Raw genomic sequence first — 11,718 nt, 5'->3', positions numbered from 1 at the left:
CAATCAATCAAAGCTATTTAATAAAATGTGTTGCAAAAAATGAGGGCCTACGGCCTTTCACTCAATATCCCACCAGGCTCGTGCGTTGGCGAAGCCACACGGGAAAAGGGAGACTCAGATTTAAATCAGGTTCCTCTGAGAATGCGGAGAAATTGATACGACAGGCAGTATTTTTGCATACCAACTAGCCTTAAAACGAAACGTACCCGTTCCTAGTGTTACGGAATTGGATATTTATGGCAGCAAGGAAGCTGGGCGTTGTTGATCAACCGGCAACCTTTAAGGTTAACGTCGCCCGCCTGGCAGTCTAGGGTCTGACCCGACCACTGTGACCACTCCTTCACACGACCATGGGGTTAACGACCCGCCCAGGTATGCGATTAGTTTGGACAAAGTTTGCTACTTTGAAAGAGCAAACAGTGCTTTGAACAACCTACTTAGTTAAAACTTTGATGTGCGGCATGCTTCTGAATATCGCCGCAGGCGGGAAGACCTTACATTTTTCAAGACGGGGCTGTTTAGTCATTCTTAAGACGCGCTTCCAGTCGAGCATCAAATAAAACAAATGACGGGCTGCTCAAGAAGTTCTGCAGCTCTGGTTACCACAAGTCCAGATGGTCACCAATGCTAGTCACCACATGGTCACCACACATCAAGGGGGAACCGATCGCCATCGCATGCAGATCCTGTCCCACATTAAAGATTCTGGTGCAACTGTTGCTCGCTGAAGTGGTGGGCCGCCGTATGAGAGTGGAGATCGGCGGTAGTTTTTCGCCACTGCTGAAATCAAAGGCTCGTTTCAATATTATCAACAGAGCAACCTCCCGGTAGAATATTTAAAAATTTCCTCAAAATAACTTTCCTTGTCTGGAATCCTTAACCACAGGTTCTACCTCTATTTTCTCTTCTATACCGTTATTTTTCTTCGTGTTCATTCTCATCGCCAAATAAATTTTAATTTTCACACTTATCACCTCACAAAAACTACGGCCACCGGATTTCGGGCTATAATGAAAGCTCGTCATGTGTTTTTTTTTTCTGTAAATATACTTCAGCCCCTTCTTTTTCCTTAATTTCTTGACATGTCGTGTACGGTATTGCTGCTTTGGGAAAACATGGGAGTTTCATGTATAACATATTCAGAGCATACAAAATCGAGTGATCCGTATCGTTACAGACAGCTCACCATAATAAATGCAAACAGCCGAAGCCATGACATTACAATTCTTCCTGTTCGTACGTTTCTTCTGTAGCACTCATTATTTCTGTTGAAATTTAAAATGCACAGATATTGTCTCGTATCATTGATCCGTTTTTTATGAAATTAAAATGTATCGAGATTTGCAGCCAACCTCAATTTTTTGTCACCTCCTTCACTCACAAGTTAATGAAACATGACTTCTGACTACACGGCCATTTCTGTATTAAATTACCTGCGTATTTTCATAAAATCTCTGTTTACATTACCATCAGCAAAACCAATTGTCGCCTAATATTTTACTGTTATTTTTAGCTGGCTGTTCTTGTATCTATTGCGTTATATTATCTAGAGACCAGTATATTGATCGACAATTTCTGACGGTAACTATCATTTAATATCTGCATTTTTTGCTTCTTTCTTTGCGTTGAATTTTGTTGCTTGCTTCTCTTCAGAAATTGTATATAATCAAAGCCATTCACTCGTAATGACTGTTACTTGTCGGTTTATGTATGGTATTGTTTGGTATTATTCACGGAGGGTCCCGTTACGGTTTTAAACTATGAGACCCTAGCCAGAATAACGCTGTTATAGTGCTACGTTTTTTTGAGTCACTGGCAAACTGAAACTGAAAGCCACGTATACTTGCGCATACGCTCTCCTCCCACGCGTTTCGCCCAACCCACGCAGCTTTGCCGTATCCTATGCTACCGATGTTTTTTAAGAATTCCTTGCTCTATATTGACGTTTTTCTCGCATCCGACTTGCCCTGCAGTTAAATGTCCGATCCAGCGGTCAATACGACACACTTATTGGAAGTACTATCCACCAGATCTACCCCGACCCACCTCAACACCCACACAGCTTCCTGAGAGAACTGGCTTAACCTGGGTCGCGGCATTGACGTCAAGTTGACGCAAGTACTCCATACAGCGCACTGGCATCGGGTCAGCGACGAACTCTGGCATAGCTATAGACCGGTCGTTTCCTAATGATGAGACTGCAGCACGAGGGCGTGCATGGAATAGCGGCGTCTAAACAATAAAACATCATCTTTATCTCTGTCTCTCTCTTTCTGTAGAGGGATCTTTGCCCGTCTCTTTGTCTGCTTTTTGTCAAAGCTTATGCGGCAATGTTTTGCCACAAAGTATAAGTAAGCATCTGTTTTTTTCTCTTTGCTTCCTCTGACTGACATGGCCTTGTTTCGGAACTTTTCCGCGCTTCGTGCTCTGCCGCATCTGCAGACCTTAGCCCTACCTACGTTACTGCCGTTTTTTTGTCTTGTCCTCCCTTTTTGCCGGTGGCAGAACTGGTGGTATGCCTTACACAAGCTCCAAGCTCACCAAAAATGGCACCGCTGCGTCATATGTGTGATTGTTATAACGAAATGGCCTCAGAGAAGCACGCCTATCTTAGTAGCCGCCGCAGTTATTATAGCCCAGGGACAAGTTTGGGTGAGGTTTAAGGAATAATGCTATGCTTTATTAAAAGTGTTGTAATATTGTGACCTTTATTATTGTAGTATCAAAATGTATTCACTTAATGTAACTAAAATAATTCCTATATGTCTTAAGTGGAGTGCCGCGCCCATTGCGACGTGTACACGTAGTACAAAAGGTAACACCAAGAAACACCACTCACTGGTGCTGTGGGCAAGTCACTGCTCGCTCTGCATCACCCAAGCCTAGCCCATATATGTCATCTTACCTGCCTATCAGTACCTGTAGCATTACTGCCACCATCGCTTGGTCATCGTACTGGCAAAAAATTGCAGATGCAGTCCCAGAAGTGGCTTTGCAACATTTTTTCAATAGTGAAGTCACCTTATTTTTGCGCACATCGCTTCCACTGTAACCTGTACAGGTACCATCCATTGATTTATTAGTTTTTGTTACTTTTAAAGAACAAAAAAGAGACCCATTGTAATAGGGTTGCGTGACAAGAAAGTAGAAACGTTGTATTACAAAATTACGCATATTTCTTGTTGCGTCGGATGACGAACATCGTCATGCGTCATTTTAAACACGTTGCGTCATTGAAACACGAGTGCGTCATTGGAAAACACGTTTCAGTCGGCAGGTGCGGCGGAAGGATGGGGCAGGGTATATAACGGTGCCCGTACGCTTTTAGTTATTGACAAGGTGTTCGACTCTGCAGGTGTGCGGGGGCGGTCAGACAAAAAAAGTAAACCGCAGGGAGTCTGAGCGGGTAACTTGAACAGAATGATTGGTGTGGTGACGTACGGGGATTGAAAAATGTTGCGCTTCACTTACTCATGTGGGTATACCAAAAATTTTGAACATTAAAAATTCGGAGATGTGTGAGGGAATTGGTAGATTATTGTACTTTGCTTTCAAATTAAACAGTCTGCTTTTTTTTTTTGAGAACGGACGGATGAACCTTTTTTTGCTTAATTGATGATATTCGGGGGGGACTTTTATAACAAATAGGTACACCGTTTAATATTTGGTGCAAACCGTGGTTTCCGCGGCAGAAGAGCTCATACGGTGTAAAGTGTACGACATCAAACGCTATCACAGAGGCATAGAAAGCTTCCCTTTAAAAACACGAAAAATCTGTTTTCCCCTAAGGCAGAGAACATAAATTTCTTGGGAAGTCATTTCAGGCGAAAAAGAAAGAATTTTTAAGAACACCCTTTTTAGAAGAGAGCTGCTTAAGGTTTTTATTCCGCCATCCAATGTTACCAGAAAAAATACAAAACAAAATACCGTGCACATGTGAGCTTGCGCCTCGTAAAAACGCCCGCCTGGCATCGCGCAGGCTTGCCCGTAGGCTGGGGCCACGTGAGGAGCTCGGAAATTGAATATAAAGAAAAAAAATTCACCATCTTCCCGTAGGGGAACCCTGAATAGTATGCGAAGCAGCCATGGGGTCGACTCAAGTCAACTGCGTTTAGGTTGTTCGCAGACATCATTTAGGTTATTCGCAGACAACGTGAATTACGAAAGTATATTGACTCTTCAACGCGTCGGACTGCGAAACGCAGACGTACGAGCAAATCCGCAATTTCTTGTCCGACAACACTGCGGCACTCAGGATAGAAGACGCCACATCGAACCCCACAGGACTACGGTCTAGAGGCACTCCCAAGAGATATGTTCTGTCACCCCTGTATTCAACGTCACCTTTTGTGACCTCCCAGGAGACCCGAAGACATAGATAACCTTGGGCAGGCTGTGTATACGGATGATATTACCTTGTGGACGGGAAGCGGGCTCCCTTGGATAAATTCAAGACACACTGAAGAGCAAAATATCATCCCTTAATACGCAATGGCCTGTGCATCAAGTGTTTGCCACAGAAGTTCGAACTCCTCGTATCCCTCCAAAAGCCAAGAACAACATCAAAGAAGATGTTCATACCCATCTAGAGGGAAATGGGATAATTACTATTCCAAGCAACGAAGTCACAGGAGTCAGCCTACAAGCAGACAGCAAGAGTGGCATACCCCTAAAGAAACTGACGCAAACCCCCGATCAAATGATGGACTTGATTAGGAAGGTGTGGAGCAGGAAGAGAGAAATGAAGGAAGCGGGTAGCCTGCGCATGATCGTGGCATTCATCATTTAGAGGAAAACTGACATCACGCCATGTCTCTTAACACACAAGTGCGCATAAATCTCCTCAAAATAGTGATAGGGAAGCAAGTGAAACATGTCATAGGACTACCCATGAGCCAATCCACCAACCATCTTCTCAGGATGGCGCTACACAACACAGCAGAATAATTGATCAAAAACTACCTAGCGAGCCAAAAGGCCAGACTCAGCAAAACTTAAGATGGACGAACAATTCTCCTTAAGGTACGGTTGACGGCCCTCGGGGTGATCCCGCAAGTGCAAATACCAACCCCCTGGCGCCAGTCCATAATTACTCAAGCAAAATGGAGAGACGAGCTAGTTGGTGAACATTCATGAGTGAAACTTGAGCGCTGGTGTCGTTTCCCTTTCTCGGCCGTGTGTCAGTTTGCGCTTAAGTTTCACTCATGGATAATTACTCGCCCACTGCCCAGGAACATGCCCATTTCCAACCGCGAGGCCAGCAGAGCAGCGAGAACCTGAACGCTCTACACCAACTTTGTGAAAGATGCCAATGTCGCCTGCACCGACTCCTCCTCTTCCACCCCCCCCCCCCCTCCCCGAGAGGAAAGCTATACGCAATGTTAGTGGTATTGACCTTGAACAACCTCGTTGTAAGTGCAAACGTCATAACCACGGATATCATCGAAGCAGAGGAGATGGCAATTGCTCTGGCCTTCCCACGAACGTTATCACATGTGACTGTCACCGACTCGCAGAAGGCATATCAAAACTACCAATCGGGTTCGGCGCATGTTCGACACTTATGGCGAATTCCATTGGGCGAACAGGAGCAAGTGGAGCGAGCAGCCAGAGCAGCACACGGGAGTAATGGGGACGTGTGCTTTCGTTCCGCGAATGAAACATTCGCGCTTCTCCGGGATCAGTGAAAAGCGGGGGAGGGCGAGATGTCAAGAGTCATGTGACCAAACGTTTCCCTCGCTCGCTTCCCGGAGCATTTCGCGCGCTCGTGATGTCCGCACGCAGTTATTCCTCGCCAGTTTTGCCAGATACGTGCCGGTGGTTTTGTGTCTGCCTTCCGCATGGCGACGAATGAAGAAGCCGAGCGGATTTTCATGTTCATGATAAAGGGGTCACCATCGTGTCTCCCAAAAATTAGCTGCGAACGATAACAGCGTCCACCGTCTTTTCCAGATACGACTCTACCTTCGGACGCTGCTCCGGCGGGGTGAACAGGTGCTCGAACATAAACTCATGCAATGTCAAATCGTCGTCGTCGTCGCTGCTGCTGCTGTCCGATGATGAGCTTGCGCTTGAATGTGTGGTGCTTTCATCATTTAAAAGTAGCAGCAATTTCTTGTCCAGACGGCCGCGCTTAGCTCCTGCCGTACGCACTGAGCGACTACCGCGGCTGCTGGATTCCGCCATTTTTCCTCCGCCACTCAGGGATAAAACCAGAAGTGACGCAAAAGAGGTCACGTGACTTCCTCGTCGTTCCCTGTTACTCCGCCGTTGGCGACGGAGCACCGAGAACTGCTAAGTTCACAATCAAGGTTAAGCTGATACAGTGTAAACAACAATAATTTGTGACACACATTGTTAAATGCTTTGGAAAAATCAAGAAAATAGCAATCCGCGAAAGGGGATTGGTCACGAAAAGTACGCAGTTTATGGGTGAACAATGCAAGCTGCGTTTCACAGAAATACGTTTTTCTGAAGCCGTGTTGTGATACAGAAAAATAGGAATTAGATTCAAAAAATTTAACCAGATTAAAAATCAATGTATGTTCAATTAGTTAACACAGAATACTAGTTATTAAAATAGGGCAATAATTAAGGGGTGAGTGCCTGTTACTAGATTTGTAGAGTGGAACCACCTTCCCGATTTTAAACTGAGCGTGTAGGACACCATGATCGAGCGAGTGTCCAAATTATCGAGCGAGTGTCCAAATTATTTGTAGATTGCTTTGAACATAAATACATTGTGATAGGATGTCTTTATTAATGGCTGGAAGGACACCGCCCCCCGATCGCAAAGTGCGGTCGCACCGAAAAACAGCAAAACGGTGCGCAGGAAAAAATAACTCATGATCCGAAATCTGCGGCCGTAGCCAGGTCTCAGTAGTAATAAAATGTCCTGTTTAATTGTATGAACTGCCGATGTTAGCGGCTCCCGCTTGTTAAGAATACAACAACTGTTAGAGAAAAGAACCGATACACGCGATAGGCCTTGACCACTTACCCTCGCGCGTCCCTACTAGGACGTACGCAGCCTCAAGCGAAGCTGATCGTAAGTGGTCATGGGTCGTCGTACGTCTTCGGATATTTCTTTAGTAGCCGCGTTGTTGACGTAGTGGGTCTTTTTAATGACGAGTCTTTTCTAACGCAGGTGAAAGAGTGGTTCCCCAGGTGGGCTTTTCGCAATGTAAGTTAGTTTGTTACGCATTTCCCGAGTTGCTGGACAGAAATCTTCCGACATTAGAGTGTTCTTTTCTTTCAGCTTCTTGCCAGCAGAAAGTATTTGATCCTTCACTTCGAAGCTTGAAAATTTCACAATTCTTCTACGGGCTTTACCCGGTTAAAAAGACCCTAAGCGATGAGCACGTTCGAACGCGTCATCAGAAAAATTGGGAAGAACATTAGTAAGGACACCATTCTCGAGCGATACTGATTCCGCCGAAGTCTCACAAGGAGAGTCCGAAAAACCATAAAAGATTAGGTTATTACATCGGGATCTATCCTCTAGCTCATCCATACGATACAGCAAAGAATCGTGCTGAGTGGCTAGCGTCACCATCTCATGTTCGATATGATCAAACGCTTCAGTTTTTTTCTCCTAGTGCCAAGAGACACGTTGGAATGTTCTCCATGCCAGCTTCAATTTTATTTTGACCTGCTTGGTGCATTTTAAGGCCATCCTCCAAAACAACCTACCTCTTTTGCGCTTGTATGGAAGGCGAATGTAGATTCTTCAGAAGGTGCAACATCAAGTTCATTTGCTTGGTGGGGTCATCAGGTACAGTTTCGAGGGCAAAAAGGGCACCGGAGCATGTCGTTACCGGCATTAGTTTCCACATCCCCCGAGCATAACAACAAAAACGTCATTGAAAAATATTCGGCGATAATTTCGCACGCTACCCCGGGGCACGCGAGCGACAGCAAACAACGGTTATTGCTTTCCTTCGCATATAACGGGCAAGTACTAAGCACCTGCCAAACATAAAGTTGAGACGTGTGAGCCATGCTGCGTAGGCAGCCCGTCACACATCACGTCTTAGGTATTGTTGATCCCAAGTTCATGTCTTCAACCTTGTACCCGGTGCATTGGCACAGAAGATCTCGGGACACTAACAATAGAAGCTTTGTTGCCGGGAATGCCACTCGCTGCCTCAACACTTTGCCTTCCGGCGGCCGCCAATGCACCTGCCTTAACAAAGACTGCGTTGCTTAGCGGTTGTTATTGGCTGCATATCAAGCTCGCCCATAGAGTGACGCAGACGTTTCCCGACCAGGACAGGTACTGTGTAACACAACTACTTCGGCTAGAGCTTTTGAAGGAATGCGGAGGCTCTGGAAGCCGTAACCCGGAGGAGGCGTGCTGGTGCACGCCGTGAGAAGAAGATTCTTCCAAATGGAGTGTTAGAGTAGGATAGAGGAAAACTACATCTATATAGGTGGAACGACTCAGGTTTGAGTTGGGCCCGTATCCCGTGTATCGGTTGTGAGTAGCCGATATTGAGTAAAATTTAGCTAGAGGCGACATTGGAGATAGCACGAAGATGACATCCAAATACAAGCACTGACTCCCAAGCTCAACTTGTCTGATGAATTCAAGCATGTATACAACAAATAGCAGCAACAAAACGCACAAAAATTATACTATCAGAATACGAAATTGATGGCTCAAACCTTACATGTTTATAATAATGTTGTCTTACTAAAAGGCATTTTATTTCATCTATTAGAGGTGGAATTAAAGGGGCACTGACACAAAAATTTAGCATCTTGTTTTTTTCGTTGCGATAAGTAGCTAGTGACCTACTTATAACCTGTAGAAACCTCATTTGCTTCAGCGTGCGACGGTTGTTTAATTAGAGGGATTTTAAATGCGGCCAGTCGCAGTTTCGGTTTCAGCGAGTGCCGCGAAACGATGGATTTTGTGGATTTTGTGTGAACAAAGCTGACCACGTGACCGTCGGAGGGATATCCCAGAGCAGAGCCGCCGTAGCACTGTCGAAACCGCATCGACGGCAGTTTCTGCGAATGCCCCCACGTACTGATCTCGTGAGGCGCTTAATTAAAAAGCGACCGTGGATGTGACGCAGGCGCTGCGAGTGCAAATGCTACCGCGGCTAAAGAACGACGCGCGACGCTCAAGGCGGTGGGTGGCAAGACGCGCGCTGGGAGCAGCCGGCCGGTCTGCCTACAGGTCCGCCTACAGATGTGTTCGGCTCAGCACTGCGGCGGATATTCGAGTGCCGCTCTCGTAAGCGGTGCAGATGACAATTTTTAATGCAACCCGCCATCGCATCATTAACTCCTTTCTCATTTAAGCCACTATGGTCGGGACTTGGGGACAATTTCGTGCAGCGGTAACAAGCTATCACTCGAGCTACCTGCGCCGGCCTGGGCCACTTCGCGGCCGTGGCCGCCGCCTGCACAGCGACCGTGCGGCTAGCTCAGTGGGCTTTTCGTGCCTCCGGCGCGTTTTCGCATCCAGTGGTAATAAGCAGTAATAGAAACAGAGTGCCTGGAATCGCTGTAGAACTTTGGTCGCGGCCAGCTGCCCGATTAGCTGACGAAATCACGGCGCCTCCGCCGCCAACGATCGGGTCGTTCGTTCTCGAGAGCAGAAGCTCCGCCCTCCGGCCCTCCGATTGGAGCGGCGAGCCGGGCGAGCCCGCGTAAAACGCCGGTAGTGCGTAAGCGGCAAACACAAACTCGTGACGTGTTAAGATGTTGTTTATTTACAATTGCGCGTGGTCCTCTGCTGGCTGCTCGGTTGCGTTTCGCACACTTCAAAATTGATTTTAAATATGTTCTAGGCTGTATTCGCCGCTGATATTTTGCAGATGATGTATATGTGTTCCCACCAATCTATCTCCGACGTTATCTCGCCTTCAAAATTTTGTGTCAGTGCCCCTTTAAGGTTATTCTCCGTCTAGTAAATAAGGACGCATCAAATATATTTTTATAGCATAGTTTTTGACACCGTTCCTACCTGTCCCCTATCTTTTGATAAGTGTGTGTTCACACTTTGAAGCTAAACAGTCATTGGCCAAATTGACATCATAACCTCACCCCACATAAAGATATGTTCTCTTAATAGCCGCACTAATGTAACAACATACAGCTTCTTTCTATTAACAAAATTGTGCTTTTATAGTTCCTTCCATGCTGGTCCGGAAACAAACGATGCTTTAGGCTACAAGAATATTTAGTTTTTGCCAAAATTTCAATTTTTTCACCGCATCGGCTGTTTTGTGACGCTAGCAGTGATCTATTAGAGTGAGGTACTTGAAACAAGAACTTCGTTTATTAACTGTTCGAGGGGACGTAGCTCCGCCCTACACCTCTTTCCTACTAGGTCTATATGCGGTGCGACCTAAATGGGCCGTATTACGTTGCAGTTCAGTGTTGGCGTTTCGTAGAACATTAGGTAGACTCGACAAGCGGAGTCTCTTCAGTCAAAGTGTCACGCATGAAAATTGGATGGTGTCGAGTCAGACGTGCCCACCGTGCCCAACAATTATCTGCCTGACAGCAGAACTGGTAATTTCGTACGGTTTGCGTGTATACTGACACGGGGTAGACGACGCTAGGGAAGCAGTCTTTACACTGCTTACGAAGGTGCTGTTGACACTGCCGCGGAAACACAGCAGCTGGTCGAGCCCGAGTTGATGCCGACTGCAGCACAAGCTGTAGCCTTCGTGTTCATCTACATTCTTTTCTTCCACCACCCGGAGCTGCTGCCTGACAGTTGTTTCTTCCCGGGGAAGGCTGTACCGTAACATTATTAGGCGTTCCGTTGTAATGCTCTGTGTATGCACACAAATGCAAAATTGCTGTAATTATATTTGGACGATATACCAGCGTACGCGTTGGTAAAGTGTCAAAGGGAATTTAAAAAACAAGAACAGGAAACTTTAAAGTCGAAAAATTGCCTAAGGAAATAAAAAATGTGCGTCTTGCACGCTTCCCTGAAAAAAGCGGAGGCACATAAGAACAAAGCCCCGAAAACATACCCAAACAAGAATAAAAACGTCAACATGAAGAAACGCTGGAATGGCCAGAACTTGGAGAAAATATACATGGCGAAATATACGCATTTCCTCGCTCTGATGCCACAAATAAAAAACCTCCTAAGCCATCTCCACTAAAGTAAATCATGGGGAGGGGCGAAGCATGCAGTATATTAGTGTATTCTTCATGCCTAGGAGTTTCTCCTAACGGAGATGAAACAGTTGAGGGGTATAGGTATACAGGTTTGCCGTAAATGTCTCGTGTTCTCGAAGCACGAAGCGTTCTACAGCGAGGCGTTGAAAAACGAGTGTCCCGGTGTGTTCTTTTAGCACGCGGTACGTTCTAGCGTGAAGCGTTGTAAAACGAGTGTCCCAGTATTTTAGTACCGCGACTACATGTGACGATGACGACAGGTTTATGAATTTTCCTATCTAACGAACAAGCTCGGCTTCCGCGACGGGTACCTGTAGGACTCAATGCTTTTATGAACTCACTTTATCAATACATTAGGCGCCATTTCAGATTTAACGAAGTATATTGAGAAACAGATATTTAAAAACATAGCAATTTCAAAAGCGTTTCGTCCCAACGCCACAAAAATTACTGCGCCACTTAAGTCATATACCAAACCAGGCATTTATTTTCGTTTGTAAAGAGCTGTAAAAGTTAAACTCTGCAGTCCCATGGACTGCAGAGCCATCAGGCCATCAGCGATTG

This window comes from Haemaphysalis longicornis, unplaced genomic scaffold (genome assembly GCF_048455015.1).
Source record: "Haemaphysalis longicornis isolate Haplotype H1 unplaced genomic scaffold, Haemaphysalis longicornis Haplotype H1 scaffold_5, whole genome shotgun sequence".
Classification (NCBI taxonomy): Eukaryota; Metazoa; Arthropoda; class Arachnida; order Ixodida; family Ixodidae; genus Haemaphysalis; species Haemaphysalis longicornis.
This window is presented reverse-complemented; position numbering follows the sequence as displayed.